The following is a 16677-nucleotide window of genomic DNA, read 5'->3' as shown; positions in this document are numbered from 1 at the left end:
GACAATATATCCCTGTCGATTATTATTATTATCAATAAGAGTGATGTGTTTAGTAAACAAGAGCGAATTAAAATCATGCTAAGAGTGATGTGTTTTGTAAACAAGAGTGAAGTAAAATCATGCTAAGAGTGATGTGTTTTGTAAACAAGAGTGAAGTAAAATCACGCTAAGAGTGATGTGTTTTGTAAACAAGAGTGAAGTAAAATCATACTAAGAGTGATGTGTTTTGTAAACAAGAGTGAAGTAAAATCACGTTAAGAGTGATGTGTTTTGTAAACAAGAGTGAAGTAAAATCATACTAAGAGTGATGTGTTTTGTAAACAACAGTGAAGTAAAATCATGCTAAGAGTGATGTGTTTTGTAAACACGATTGAAGTAAAATCATGCTAAGAGTGATGTGTTTTGTAAACAACAGTGAAGTAAAATCATAATAAGAAAGATATGTTTTGTAAACAAGAGTGAAGTAAAATCACGTTAAGAGTGATGTGTTTTGTAAACAAGAGTGAAGTAAAATCATACTAAGAGTGATGTGTTTTGTAAACAAGAGTGAAGTAAAATCATGCTAAGAGTGTTGTGTTTTGTAAACAAGAGTGAAGTACAATCATGCTAAGAGTGATGTGTTTTGTAAACAAGAGTGAAGTAAAATCATGCTAAGAGTGATGTATTTTGTTACCGGGTTAAAGACATTGAAAAATGCCGTTCAAGGATGTAATTGAACGCACATCGTGCATCACAAATTCAATTTGACAATCACTCCAACAGTTCACCTCTGTTTCTTGAAACACAATTTTTTATTTAAAATTTTCTGAAATCATACCATATACATACACACTAACATATTTCCATTCTTTGGAGAAAATTCATATGTTTTTTTTTAAATGTAAGAAACTACTACTATGAATCAACATCCAGCTGCACCGAATCCCAGCTTCCCTCCGGCGACATCATACACCACTTCAAATATCAATTGCTGCGTGTTTCCGAAGATTCCGGTGTCTGTGGCATCTCCGTTTCCGGCGAAAGCAAGGCACGCCACCGTGGAGCAAACCGATATCAGTATCCCCGACGGGATGAGGCCGATCTTCACTCCGCCGCCGAATGCGAACGACACGGTGGGGATTGTGACGGTCGTGTAGTTGGAGAAGTCGAAGCTCGTGTCCAAGATGGAGTACGCCGGCGCCGCCGGGTAATTCTTCATCCCGTCGCCGGAGAGGAAGTGGAGTCGTGCTCCATCACCTCCTTTGAGAGAGAGCATAGTGTGTCTACGAGAATGGTGTGTGTATATGCAGGAATGGTGTGTGTGTTTGATTTCCCAAAATGTCCCTATGCAATTTGTATGAGTTAAAAATGTATGCTTATTTTAGTCATTGGATTAAGATAATGTGTGGCTGAGATTTGTTCTCTAGTTATACACTTAAAATTAGTTATATCTTGATCACTAACCTATATATATATATATATATATATATATATATATATATAGAGAGAGAGAGAGAGAGAGAGTCGTGATCAGATGATAACCCCTAAATATCGTAATAACCCTATAACCAAATCTGGACCACACATATTTCTAATCATGCGGTTGAGATTCAAACTTAGATTTACTTCATAAAAAAAATGCGGGGGTAAAACTGTCATTTCTCTCATTTAATTTCTGAATTTTGCCAAATATCACGTAAAATGATAAAATGATTGGTTTATTGCATAGAATGATAGTTTTGAGATTCAAACTTAGATTTACTTCATAAAAAAAATCGCGGGGGTAAAACTGTCATTTCCCTCATTTAATTTCTGAATTTCGTCAAATATCACGTAAAATGATAAAATGATAAAATGATAGGTTTATTGCATAGAATGATAGTTTTGCCGGATAGAATGATACTCTGAGTTGATAAAATGATACTTTTGACCGACTGATAAAATGATAGGTTTATTGCATAGAATGATAGTTTTGCCGGATAGAATGATACTCTGAGTTGATAAAATGATACTTTTAGCTTATAAATGTTAGGTTTACTGCATAAAATGATAGTTTTTCCGGATAGAATGATACTTTCAGCCGATAGAATGATAGTTTTGTCGGGTAGAATGATACTTTCAGCCGATAGAATGATAGGTATTTTTTGTGTATAAAATGACATTTTTGTTTAATAAAATGATACTTTCACCTGATAAAATTATAATCTAAGCGGATAAAATTACAGAAACCTTATAAAAATGATAGTTTTTCCGGATAGAATGATACTCTGAGTTGATAAAATGATACTTTTAGCTTATAAATGTTAGGTTTACTGCATAAAATGATAGTTTTGCCAGATAGAATGATAGTTTTGCCGGGTAGAATGATATTTTCAGCCGATAGAATGATAGGTATTTTTGGTGTATAAAATGACATTTTTGTTTAGTAAAATGATACTTTTACCTGATAAAATGATAATCTAAGCGGATAAAATGACAGTAACCATATAAAAATGATAGTTTAGCTGAAGAAATTGCATATAAGCTGATAAAATGATACTTTAACGTGACAAAATGACATAAAACTAATAAAATGATAGTTTTTCCGGATAGAATGATACTTTCAGCCGATAGAATGATAGTTTTGTCGGGTAGAATGATACTTTCAGCCGATAGAATGATAGGTATTTTTGGTGTATTAAATGACATTTTTGTTTAATAAAATGATACTTTTACCTAATAAAATGATAATCTAAGCGGATAAAATGACAGTAACCTTATAAAAATGATAGTTTAGCTGAAGAAATATAAGCTGATAAAATGATACTTTAACGTGACAAAATGACATAAAACTGATAAAATGATAGTTTTGCCGGATAGAATGATACTCTGAGTTGATAAAATGATACTTTTGACTGACTGATAAAATGATATATGTTAGGCTTATTGAATGATACTCTGAGTTGATAAAATGATACTTTTGACTGACTGATAAAATGATAAAATGAGCGAAATTCAGAAATTAAATGAGCGAAATTTGGATACGTAAATTTTATCATGAGCGAAATGACATATTTACCCCCGCACTTTTTTTATGAAGTAAATCTAAGTTTGAATATCAACCGCGTGATTTTAAAAATATGTGGTCCAGATTTGGTTATAGGGTTATTACGGAAATTGGGGTTATCATTATAATGCACCCCTATATATATATACGCACCCATCACATTCTCAGCATCATTCGAAACCTCATACACTATTGTTTCTTTCAATCTTTGTGCTGATGATGAGTTTTCTCTTTTTGGATGGCCCAACGGTATTATGCTCCGATGCGTAATCGCTACGCCAGCGATAGGAACCGCCCAGTGGAACACTACCGAGATTACGAGTGGGATGGGGAGCTCTTTCTTATGTCCTACGTCACCGAATTTTACAATAGATGGATGAACGCCTACGCGTATGGGGGAGCCACCCATCACGAGGGGATCAAAAAGCTCATCCACACTCTACCATCTCCTTGGAGCGAGTGGGCCGCCCAGGCATCTGAGTCATTCACATGGTATAGCCCGCCCGAATACACATCGCGGGGGGATTTGATCGGCCTTGTAAAGGTGCTACATCCGGCCATGATAGCTGCATTCGACGGACCACCACGTGATCCACCTCCACATATCTATCCGCCGGTTCAAGCCCACATGCGGAAGTATCGCTGCGACGAGGAGCCACACGTCTCCCGTGTCCCTAAGAGAATGAGACTCGGAATGCGTGTCTCGGTCCCTCTAAGAATCAACAGAGAGGTTGATAGGAGTTTTGGGATGACCCCTCCGCCCGTAGGTGCCAAGGAGGAAAGTGAGGAAGAGGAACCGGACGAGGAGGAAGAGGACCCAAACGGAGAGAGTGTTGGAGAGACCGAGGAGAAGGGGGAGAAGGATGAAGATAATTAGAAATGAAAATTTTGGAATATCTTGTTACACTTTTCCCTATGTTTTGATACTCTACTGTTTTGCTTGACCTTACCATCTTCTTTCCACTTTTTTTTACTCTTTAGCTTTTTTGTGTTGGAACTAAGACCTTTTGGAGGCAACGTTTGATATTTCTATGGGAAATTCTTGTCTTTTGCTATCCTATTGTGCAATGATTGGGTACCATTCCTTATTATCTAATTGTGCGATTACCTTTTTGCTAACCTATGGCGCAATTACCTTTTGCTATATTATATTGTAATCGTCTTTTCCTATGGCACCATTTACCTTCGACGTACTATTACACAATCATCTCTTGCTACTCGATTGCACAATTGCTTCTTGTCATGACTTGAAACCATCCTTACTATCTCATTATACAATTGTCTTTTGTTATCTTACTGTACAATTGTATTCGACCACACTATCTTGCAGTTGTCTCTTACCGTTCTATTGAATACTTGTGATTGTCATTCTATTGTACAAATTGCCTCCTATTACACTATTGAACAGTTACCTTCTACTATTTTGTTGTGCAATCCCTCTTTTACTATCTGGTGACACAATTGCCTCTTGCTATGCTATTTTGCAATTACTCTCTTGCTAACATTTTGTACAGTTGTATTTTGATACCATGTCTAGCAAAAGCTCCTTATTATTCCATGATGCAACTGCCCCTTGAATCCCCCTCTTCAACTGTACCACATAACTATTCTTGGGTTTTGAATAAATGCAATAATTCGTGTGATAATGAATCAGAATGCCGCCAAGACTTAACATAAGACGTGGGAACCATGAACCTACCCCTCAGACGATGGTGGAAAGTGTGACCCAACCCATACCTCCACCACCACCTCCTCCACCACCGGTTGACCGTGAAATTGTGAAGCTATTCCTAGAGAAAAAACCTCCCATTTTTTATGGAATAGGACAACAGGCCAAGGCCGAATCACAGATACGCGCATTGGAGCACATTTTCGCAATCTTAGGGTGCAATGATAAAGAACGGTTGAGTTGTGTGACCTACCAACTAACCGAGGCCGCTGACTTCTGGTGGGACACCAGGATAAAGACAATGCCCCGAGATCAAGCAGTGGGGATGACTTGGGACGGCTTCAAGACCGAGATGTATAATAAGTATGTACCAAAGAGCTATCAGAAGGCTAAGGCGTCAGAATTTTACAATCTGACCCAAGGGCGAATGACCGTGACCGAATACGACCGTGCGCTCAACAGCATGAGCTGGTACGCACCTGATCAAGTCGATACCGATGAGAAGCTGGCTGAAAAGTTCCGTGAGGGACTAAGGCATGCGATAAGGATGTCGTTGGCTAGTCGTGGGAGACTTCCCTACGCGGAAGCATTAGCCCTTGCACTGGATATTGAGGCAGCTATGCCCCAGGAGAGGGTGAAGGAAAACACTACTTTGGCACTACCTCCACCACACCACTCTCGAGAGAAGAGGAAGTGGGAGGGGATTGGGACCCCGTACGACAACAAGAGGTACCAGCCCACCCAGAACCGACCACAGTATAGTAGAGGGCAGAACTCGTCTAACCAGAGAGGCGACTTCTGACCCAAGCCACCCCAATGCAATGTGTGCTCCAAGTACCATTTTGGGGAATGTAGAATTCAGAACACCACTAAGTGCTTCAACTGTGGGGGAAACGGCCACTTCTCCAGAGAGTGCCCGAGCAAGAATGTGGCAATAGGGTCCAGACAGAACCCTCAAGGATCCCGCCAGCAGCCGAGGACACCGCAAATAGAATCAAGGGGAAATCGTGATCAACCTCCGCGACAACAACAACCTTACCGCCCAAGACTCCTTCCTCAGGCTAGAGCATATGCCTTGAGACAGAAACAACCCAAGACTGAACCAGGGAGTCACGAGAAGGGAAACCTGGCAGGTATGGGCAAAATCCTCGACACTCCCATTGTTGTGTTGTTTGATACGGGCGCATCGCATTCTTTCATATCTGACTTGTGTATGGATACTTTGAGCTTGCCTGTTAACAAATCTGAACATAAGATGGTAGTGTCTTCACCAGTGGGTGGGACAATAAAAATCTCTCGAACATGCCCGAACGTAGAATTTGTTATGGGAGAACTTAAGTTAGTCGCTCACAACTTACAAGTCATGGCAATGGGGGATTTCGACATAATCTTGGGGATGGATTAGTTAGTTGCGAACTTTGCTACTATTCGTTGCAAGGAGAGACAATTATCTCTGCAAGCCCCGGGGGAGGTACCCACCATATACCATGGAATCTCGATTAACCGGCGAACATCTATCATCTCCGCACTTCAAGCTAGTACGATGGTGAGAAAGGGGCGTCCCGCCTATCTTGTCTATCTACAAGGAGAGGAGGTAGGAGAAAGGAAAGTGGAAGATGTTGCCGTTGTACGAGAATTTCCAGACATTTTCCCCGAAACTTTGCCTGGACCACCGCCAGATCAACAACTGGAGTTCACAATCGACCTAGAGCCAGGGTCGGCGCCTGTGTCCAAGGCACCATACCGAATGGCGCCTAAAGAGTTAGAAGAACTCAAGATACAACTTCAGGAGCTTATGGACCTGGGTTTCATTAGGCCCAGTGTCTCACCGTGGGGCGCTCCTGTGCTATTTGTCAAGAAGAAAGATGGGTCGATGAGGATGTGTATCGACTATAGAGAGTTGAACAAAATGACCCTAAAAAACAAATAACCACTGCCAAGGATAGAGGACCTATTCGACCAACTCCGAGGAGCCGGCGTGTTTTCAAAGATGGACTTAAGGTCCGGATACCACCAATTGAGGGTCCGAAGGGAAGACATACCGATGACCGCATTCCGCACAAGATATGGTCACTATGAGTTTATGGTAATGCCATTCGGATTGACAAATGCACCCGCAGTATTCATGGATCTGATGAATAGAGTATTCCACCCATACTTGGATAAATTTGTCTTGATCTTCATAGATGACGTACTCGCCTACTCGAAGAATGAGAAAGAGCACGAGGAACATCTACGAATCACCTTGGAGGCGTTAAGGACCGAGAAGCTATATGCCAAATTCAGCAAGTGTGAGTTTTGGCTGAACGAAGTCAATTTTCTCGGTCACATCGTGTCGGCAGAAGGAATCCGAGTGGATCCCGCCAAGGTTGAGGCGGTACAACAATGGAAGGCACCTTCGACACCAAACGAGATTCGGAGTTTCCTGGGTTTGGCAGGATATTACCGAAGGTTTATAGAAGGATTCTCCAAGATAGCGAGGCCAATGAATCAACAACTCAAGAAGGGGGTAAAAGTCAATTGGACCCCGGAGTGTGAGACAAGTTTTCAACTTTTGAAGAAGAAACTGACCACTGCACCCATCTTAGCTGTGCCAGAGCCTGGAATGAGCTACGTGGTCTACACTGACGCTTCGAAGGTGGGACTTGGATGTGTTTTGATGCAAAATAACAAAGTGATTGCCTACGCATCACGACAACAAAGGCCACACGAGTTGAACTACCCAACCCACGACTTGGAGTTAGCAGCGGTAGTACACGCCTTAAAGATCTGGAGACATCACCTCTACGGAGTTCGATGCGAGATCTTTACGGACCACAAAAGCCTAAAGTATTTCTTCGAGCAAAAAGATTTAAACATGCGACAACGAAGATGGCTCGAATTGGTGAAGGACTACGACTGTGGCATCAATTACCACCCCGACAAGGAAAATGTAGTGGCAGATGCCTTGAGCCGGAAGGGCCATTCCCAACTGGCCACTTTCCTCACCAAAGAAGAAAGCTTGATACGCGAATTTAGCAAGATGCGTTTGGAAGTGGTAAAGGCACCTGAAACGGTGGAAGGCTGAATCGCCACCTTGGTGATTGAACCTGATCTAAGGCCAAGAATTATTGAAGCACAACGGATGGATGCGAAATTTGAGGAAATTCGTGTAGAAGTGCGAACCGGTGAATCTGGGAATTTTAGTGAAGAAGGTGACAAAGCTCTTACCTTCAAAGGAAGACTATGCATGCCGGACAACGAAGAGCTCAAAAACGAAGTTATGAGTGAAGCTCATGAGACTCCTTACACCGCCCACCCAGGGAGTACGAAAATGTACCAGACTTGAAAAAGTCCTTTTGGTGGAACGGTATGAAGAGGGATATAGCAGCATTTATAGAGCGCTGCTTAGCCTGCCAACAGGTGAATGCTCTACATCAACGACCGTACGGAAAGTTGCAACCACTAAAAATTCCCGAGTGGAAATGGGAGCACATCGCCATGGATTTTGTGACAGCATTGCCAAAGACGCAAAAAGGGAATACTGCCATATGGGTAATCATAGACCGACTCACCAAGAGTGCACACTTCATACCAATTCCCATAACCTATGGATCAAACAAGCTAGCTCAAATTTATATAAAAGAAATAGTGCAACTGCATGGAGTCCCAGTGACGATCACGTCTGACCGTGACCCGAAGTTCACTTCAAGGTTTTGGATCAGCCTACAACGTGAGCTAGGAACTCGATTGAATTTTAGCACATCGTTTCACCCGCAAACATACGGGCAGTCCGAAAGAACGATCCAAACCCTCGAGGATATGTTGAGAGCTGTGGTGCTGGACCGAGGAGGAAGTTGGGAGTCCGCACTACCACTGATCGAGTTCGCATACAACAACAGTTTCCAGGCAACGATAAACATGGCGCCGTATGAGGCCTTGTATGGGAGAAAGTGTAGATCTCCGCTCTACTGGGACGAAGTTGGTGAGAGAAGAGTACTTGGACCCGACGCAGTTGAAGAGATGGTTGAAATCGTCCGACAAATTCGTGGAAGGATAAAAGAAGCTCAAGACAGACAGAAGTCATACGCGGACGCCAGGCGAACCGACTTACAATTTCATGTCGGCGACAAAGTTTTCCTCAAGGTATCCCTGTCGAAAGGGATAACGCGTTTTGGTGTCAAGGGAAAATTAAAACCGCAATTTATTGGGCCGTATGAAATCCTTGAAGGTGTGGGTCCTGTTGTATACCGTTTGGCGCTACCCCCAAGCCTTGGGAATGTACACAACGTCTTGCATGTGTCGTAGTTGCGGAAATACGTGTTCGATCCAAAGCACGTGATTCGCTACGAAGATGTCCCTTTGAACCTGGACTTGAGCTATGAGGAGAGACCCCAAACGATTTTGGAACGAAGGATCCAGAACGTGAGAAATAAACCGGTTGCTTACGTGAAAGTACTTTGGAGAAATCATGGGCACGAAGAGGCCACATGGGAGAATGAGGACAAGATGACAGAACTACACCCCGAACTCTTTCCTTGAGGATACCAAATTTTGGGACGAAATTTTTATTAAGGTTGGTAGGATGTAACGCCCCACTTTCGGAACCCTAATTTGCGAAGCATAAATTTTTTTGCATTTAATGCTTTTAATGCCGTGAAGTATGCGAATTAAATGATGAGTGAATTAATTGCTTAAATTTTATGTGACCTAATTGTGCCTTGGAATTGAGTTTGGTTGGAATAGTCAAGGATGTGGAATATATGACGTGGCAGTTGAATAATTGATACGGGGTGATATATATTGCGACGAATTATTTTTTCTAAGGGTGAGTGATATTAAATGGGATCATCAATAATTACCTTGTCCATTTTTTTGAAATATTCGACCACTCCTATTTATTTGAGAGGGATTCTATTTTCCATGGATTTAATTATTTGCTTGGGATAATTATCCAAATTAAATCCAAAACCAATTATTCTTTATCTTCTTCATGGGGAAAAAAATCGACCCCCATGCTTGCCCATGGAGATTTTGAAAATCTCCTAATCTTGGAGAGGAGGAATTATTCATCATACTAATTGTTCCCCTATTTACTTCATTCCATGAATAAATAATGAATATACTAGCATATCTAAGGAAATCTTGCCTTAAAAATTTGGGATTTATTCCTTGTGGGAGGAACACAAAAAAAACGCCTACTCCCTATTTTAATAGTAGGATTTTATTATTTTATTCTGCTCCGTATTATTTTATTCTACTCCGTGAAATACAAAATTTAATCATAGGCTAATTAAATAGCCTATGATTTTTGAAACTTCTCCTTATTCCTCCCCATAATTCACACCAATCTCTCCCTCATATCTCCTTCAAATCTCCATTTATTTTAGTCTCCCAAATCTTTAATTAATTGTGGGATATTTATTTTCTAACTCTATAAATAAGAGAGGAGAGAAAGCCCTAAACCTAGCCTCCAACACGCCTCCCTCCTTCCTCATTCTACACGCCTCTCTTCTCCACTCCTCCACCACTTGTTCTTCCCTTTCACTCAAGATCTCTTAAAGAATTTGTTGAAGAATCAAGATTTTACCTTGTTCTGCCGATCATTTCAATCAACAAGGTATAATTGAACTTCTTCTCTCATCCTCCCCTTTCAAACATTTATTTCAATGCCCTCATGCATATAAGAAATTAATCGGGTGGGATGAATATTTGGTAAACCCTAATTCGGAATTGTGAAGTCTGAAATCTGTAGTGTTCGGACAGTAGATTCCGATGCATGTTTGACCGACCAAACGAACTCCTTTTTTGTTCCATTCTTTTTTCTGAGTACACTTTAAGGTGTCTTCTGTGTTGTGTGAAAATTTCAACCTATTTGGACGACAGATGAATCTTTAGTGAATTTTTTAAGTTGACTGCACAGTTCTACCAGAAATTGTTTTCTCGGCCAGTAGGTTCAGTTTTTGATTTGACCGACCTAAAGATGAGATTTTGATGTGAAAATATAACTGGATGATCTTTGATGTGTCTACTGTATTGTGGTAAAAGTTTAGCCCAAACGGAGGTCGGATGAAATTTTAATGATTTTTACAATATGATTGTGTTGTACTGCCAGTTTTCTACCACGTTCAATTGATCTTGATGAGTAAGTTTTGAATGATATACATGATGCATATGGGTTAAGAAACCAATTCGATGATGAGGTGATGTGTTGTACGTTGATATATGCTATGATGTTTTCTCATGTTGATAAAATGAATTGATGGGAAAAAGGGGAACGTTGGGGACATGCATGATTTTGAGTCGGTATTTGAGACTAATTGTGATACACATAATTTAAAGGTGATAACTCGCACTCTCAGCATGATAGCAAGGGAAAGGAAATACTTGAAATCTAAGCAGTCGATGTGGGCTTTATTTTAAATAAGGACGATGTCCTAAATATTTTACCGATGAGAATGAAATTGTGTTTATCATGCTTTGTTTGGTTTTAACGTGCCTATCTGATGTGGCTTTTGCCACTATTATTTAAATCGAATTCGGGTCCTCGTAGAGCCGCAAACTCTACTTGGATTAGTGTACACCAATGGTAGACCGTGTGTCAGCGTACGGGTTGGCCGGTCTAGTGACCTGGTTTGCAGCCGCATTCCTTGTCATGTATGTGCGGATATGGCTAACGTCTATGGGAAAATGACTGATCAGTCTACTTTTTACAATGGGAAATTATTTTGAGTGCCTCGGGCCTTTCTAAAGCTAAACCCCGATGGTTACTTACGTATGGAATGATAGATAAATAAGAATTTTTATGAAAATATTTTCGGCATAAGTCCACTGAGTATCTTTATAGTACTCAGCCCGGCATGTGTTTTCCTTATGTGCAGGTTGAGCGGCGGCGAGAGGTTGGTGGTGTTGAGCAAGTAACTTGAAGAATTAAATGTTTATCTTTGAATTATGGGTGACGTTGTGTCTTTACACATGACGTCACTCCTTCTCTTGGTCGTTTTCCGCTGCGATATTTCTTTTACTTATTAGTTGTTGGGCCCGAACTTAAATTTGTCCGGTTATTGTTTTCTTGTGAGTCTGTTGGATAATGTCAAACTCTCAATCGTTTCCTTTGAGTATTAATTGCCGGCCCAACTCATTGTTTAAACCCGAGTCTCCTTCTTGTTTTATACTTAATTGTTCATTTAGTATGTCGGTCAAACCTCCTTGATGAAACCCTAGCCTATTTTCCTTGTTATATTTAAGTCCGTTTAAGTTGCGATCGCCGCATTTATTATACCCTAGAAGGGCGGTCGTGACATCTTTCTTCTTCAGAAAATCACCGAGGCTATAAATATTTTCTTATTTTCTTCTTCAGCAAAAGTCACTTTCTTCTTCAACCGCCACTCCTTCGCCTTTCTTCTTTAGAAAATCAGCGCGTCTAGATTCTCAAGGTACATCTTGGTCTTCCTCTTTTATGTTTAATGTTCTCTTTTCTAGGCTAAAATTATACTACTAGATTATTATGAACTGCATGCATATGTGGAACGGAAAAGTTGTTTATCTTTCCATGTTGCAGGTGTAGATGACACTTAGCCTATGAAATATGAATCACTCCTGCATTTATTTAATACTGTAGTATTATGTATAGAATTGTTTAATATTTTAGCTCTTTGCTATGTTGATTCTACTGTAATATATACTTTGTACTTTTGTTCTTTAGTATATTCTCAATATTTTTGGAATAACCAAAAACAATTAATACAATTGACAGAGAAAAATGGACGTAAATTTTTTAAACTTTAGTTGATTATGTAGGTTCAATTTTTTTAAAAACAGAATTTAGACATTGTGAATTATAATTAATTATAAATTATTATTTCTTTCTATAGAACATTTTAATACAAAATGTCTCAAGACCCAACTAGGAAATATTCAAGAGTTGATCTGGACAACAAATATAATTTTATATGCAACTTTTGCGATAAGGTGAATACATCGGGAGTTCGAAGGGTCAAAGAATATTTTGTTGGCGGATTAGAAATGACACGAAATGTCCTAAATGTCTACCACATGTGAGAGAGGAGATGATCAACTATATGAAGAAAAAAGAAGATGCTAAAATACAGCATGTTTTTACGGCGGCTAGGGGTGAGCAAAAAACCCGAAAACCGAAGATCCGAACCAATGCAAACTGAAAATTTAAAATTCGGTTCGGTTTGTTCTGTTTTTCGGTTCGGTTAGGTCGAAAAAAAAAACCGAAAAACCGGATTATATTTAATTATATATATATATACATATATATATATATATATATAGGGGTGTGTTAAGGTCCTTCGCAGCTTTTCAGTCCAATGTTCTTTTTAATCACATCCATTGGATCCTTGAATTGGATGGTTGTGATGATCTACATTATTTGACAAAAAAATTGCATTATTAGTCGGTGTGCATTATTCAACTGAAAATCTGCATTATTGAATTACACGTGGCATCAATCTAACCGTCAGATGACAAAATCGTGGGGCTAAGATTAAAAGAACAATAGAACAAAAAGTACAAAAATGAAATGAATACTTCCCTATATATATATATATATATATATATATATAGGGTAGTGATCTATGGCAAATACCCCTTAACCAAATAACTAGAGAACAAATCATAGCCACAAGATCAAAAAAATCAAGGGCTAGTATTAAATTTTGAATTTAAGGAGAAATTAGTTCCATCAATCACAAATTTACTCCATAATAACAAGGCGGGGTATAATGGTAATTGCATAGCCATAATAACAATAGGCATGTTTCAGCTCTAGGTGAAGGTCGGAGGAGATCTCCGGCCACTGGAGACGGTGCTTGAGGAGAGTTACGGGATCAGCGCGTCATCGATGGTGTCGTCCTCGTTCAATTTGAGCGGTCTGCATGAGCTGCAGTTTCTCCGGCGGAGCAGCAGCGCCGCGAAGCTGGTGGAATTTTGGAGATCTATCGGCGGCGGATGTGGCGGTGGAGAAGGGTTTATATATGGTGTTCAGTTGCATCATACTACTGGTTTCAGAACAAAATGGCTAGTTTGGTTGATCGAATCTGGTCTTCATCCCAAACTTCGTTCAAAATTAATTAACTTTGTTTACACTCATATACATTTGTTTACAATCATTCAAATTCCCGTGAAGATATATATAATTCAAATTCGCTGACGGTAAGTGCTCAATTTCAATTAATATAGCATGATTGTATATGAATTGTATGATTATTTGTTTAAAAAGTTTTTGTTGCTGGATTTTGGGGATTCGGTGTTAATTTTTTCCGATAGTGTAGAGGAAATTTTGATTGGATTAAGAGTTTGGTGTTGTGCGAGTTATTGGATTTTATAGTATAACAACGGTTAGGCAGCTTAGTAGTGGATTATGCGGTTAATTCTGATAGGTCGCATGAGATCATTTTAAACAAGAGCGATGTGTTTTGTAAACAAGAGTGAAATAAAATCATGCTAAGAGTAATGTGTTTTATAGTAAACAAGAGTGAAGTAAAATCACAATAAGAGTGACGTGTTTTGTAAACAAGAGTGAAGTAAAATTATGATAAGAATGACTTTTTTGTAAACAAGAGTGAAGTAAAATCACAATAAGAGTGGTGTGTTTTGTAAACAAGAGTGAAGTAAAATCACAATAAGAGTGACGTGTTTTGTAAACAAGAGTGAAGTAAAAATTATGATAAGAATGACTTTTTTGTAAACAAGAGTGAAGTAAAATCACAATAAGAGTGATGTGTTTTGTAAACAAGAGTGAAGTAAAATCACAATAAGAGTGACGTGTTTTGTAAACAAGAGTGAAGTAAAATCACAATAAGAGTGATGTGTTTTGTAAACAAGAGTGAAGTAAAATCACAATAAGAGTGACGTGTTTTGTAAACAAGAGTGAAGTAAAATTATGATAAGAATGACTTTTTTGTAAACAAAAGTGAAGTAAAATCACAATAAGAGTGATGTGTTTTGTAAACAATAGTGAAGTAAAATCACAATAAGAGTGACGTGTTTTGTAAACAAGAGTGAAGTAAAATTATGATAAGAATGACTTTTTTGTAAACAAGAGTGAAGTAAAATCACAATAAGAGTGATGTGTTTTGTAAACAAGAGTGAAGTAAAACCATGCTAAGAGTGACATGTTTTGTAAACAAGAGTGAAGTAAAATAACAATAAGAGTGACGTGTTTTGTAAACAAGAGTGGAGTAAAATCATGCTAAGAGTGACGTGTTTTGTAAACAAGAGTGAAGTAAAATCACAATAAGAGTGATGTGTTTTGTAAACAAGAGTGAAATTAAAAAGTGAAGTGGAACTATGTTGGCATGTGATTAACAAGCACACATTTTATTTCTAAAATAAGGAAATGCGGAGTAGTTAAAATGTGAAGTGGATCTTAGCAAAGATAAAATACGAGTAACTGTGCATTGTAAAATTAGTAGTAGTAGTAATAATTTATCTAATTCACTATCAATATATACGTACAATTCCCACAAAGTTATTCGATTTAACCACATCAAAAGCAATCTCAGTTAATCTATTCCCACGGCCTCAACCGAATTTTTGTACTCCTATTTAAACTCTCTGGTGAGATTATCAAGTTTAAGAAATAATTAAGCAAATTCCCAATTAATTACAAAAATCGTGAATAGGAGGGAGTTGAATAATTGACATGAAATGGCTGCATTGGAATTTGAAGCCAACGTATCTAATTCAGCTTCAAAAGAAAATTTCTTATCCTATTAATCCTTCAAAGTACCGATCTCCGATCTCCACTGTGAATCGGCATCTTCTTCCACCGTCAAGATCTTTGCCGTAAAACACCAGATAGACTTCGCCGCCGTGAATCACCATATCTACAGAGAGAAGGAGCTTCATAGATGAGATTTCAGATCACTTTCTCTCCGGCTCGTTGATGAACTTGCTGCGTAATTTGATTTAAATTTCATAAGGTAATTTCCAAAAATACCCTCAGCATATTTTCTATTATTAAAATAAATAATATTTGTTGCATTAAGATGTGTGGCTGAGATTTGTTCTCTAGTTATACACTTAAGATTAGTTATATCTTGATCACTATCCTATATATATATATATATATGGGAGCGTTATTCTCCTATTCATCCTTTAGATCCTTTATTCTACTTAATATGAGCCGTTAGATCTCATTCATCAAAGGTCCAGATGATCTGCATTATTACACTATAATGGTGCATTATTAGTCGGTGTGCATTATTCAACTGAAAATCTGCATTATTACACTATAATGATGCATTATTAGTCGGTGTGCATTATTCAACTGAAAATCTGCATTATTAAATGACACGTGGCACTAATCTAACCGTCGGATGACAAAATCGTGGGGCTGAGATCAAGAAGGAAAAAGGAGAAAATATGCAAAAAGGAAATGAATACATCCCTATATATATATATGGATGTATTCAAGTTCAACATGTAAATATTGTCCAAACATTCAATTGAATTTCAGCCCCACGATTTTGTCATCTAACGGTTAGATTAATGCCACATGTAATTTAATAATGTAGATTTTTATTCTAATAATGTACACCGACTAATAATGTAGCAGTATAGTCTAATAATGTAGATTTTCATTCTAATAATGTACACCGACTAATAATGTAGATTTTTCGTCAATTAACGTAGCTCGAGTATTTTGATCACAACCATCCAATTCAAGGATCCAAGGGTTGTGATATGTTTGAAGATTAACACTAAAGAGCTGTGAGGACCCTAATACGGGTATTCATATCCTTTTTCTAATTATTGTTCAACCTTCTCCCTAAATCTTAGCCCCACAATTTGAAGATCTAATGGCTGATTTTTATGCCACATGAATTTAATAAATTAATAAAAAAATTCGAAAAGGGCATTTAGGGGAGTAGTAAAAAATCGGCAGTTATTGCATTTCCATGATTCACGCCTTCTGTAGCATATTTACTTATCTTTTATTTCTTTTCCTTTATTAAATCACCATATGCTTATT

This window comes from Salvia splendens, chromosome 8, assembly GCF_004379255.2.
Source record: "Salvia splendens isolate huo1 chromosome 8, SspV2, whole genome shotgun sequence".
In the NCBI taxonomy this organism is placed as follows: Eukaryota; Viridiplantae; Streptophyta; class Magnoliopsida; order Lamiales; family Lamiaceae; genus Salvia; species Salvia splendens.
This window is presented reverse-complemented; position numbering follows the sequence as displayed.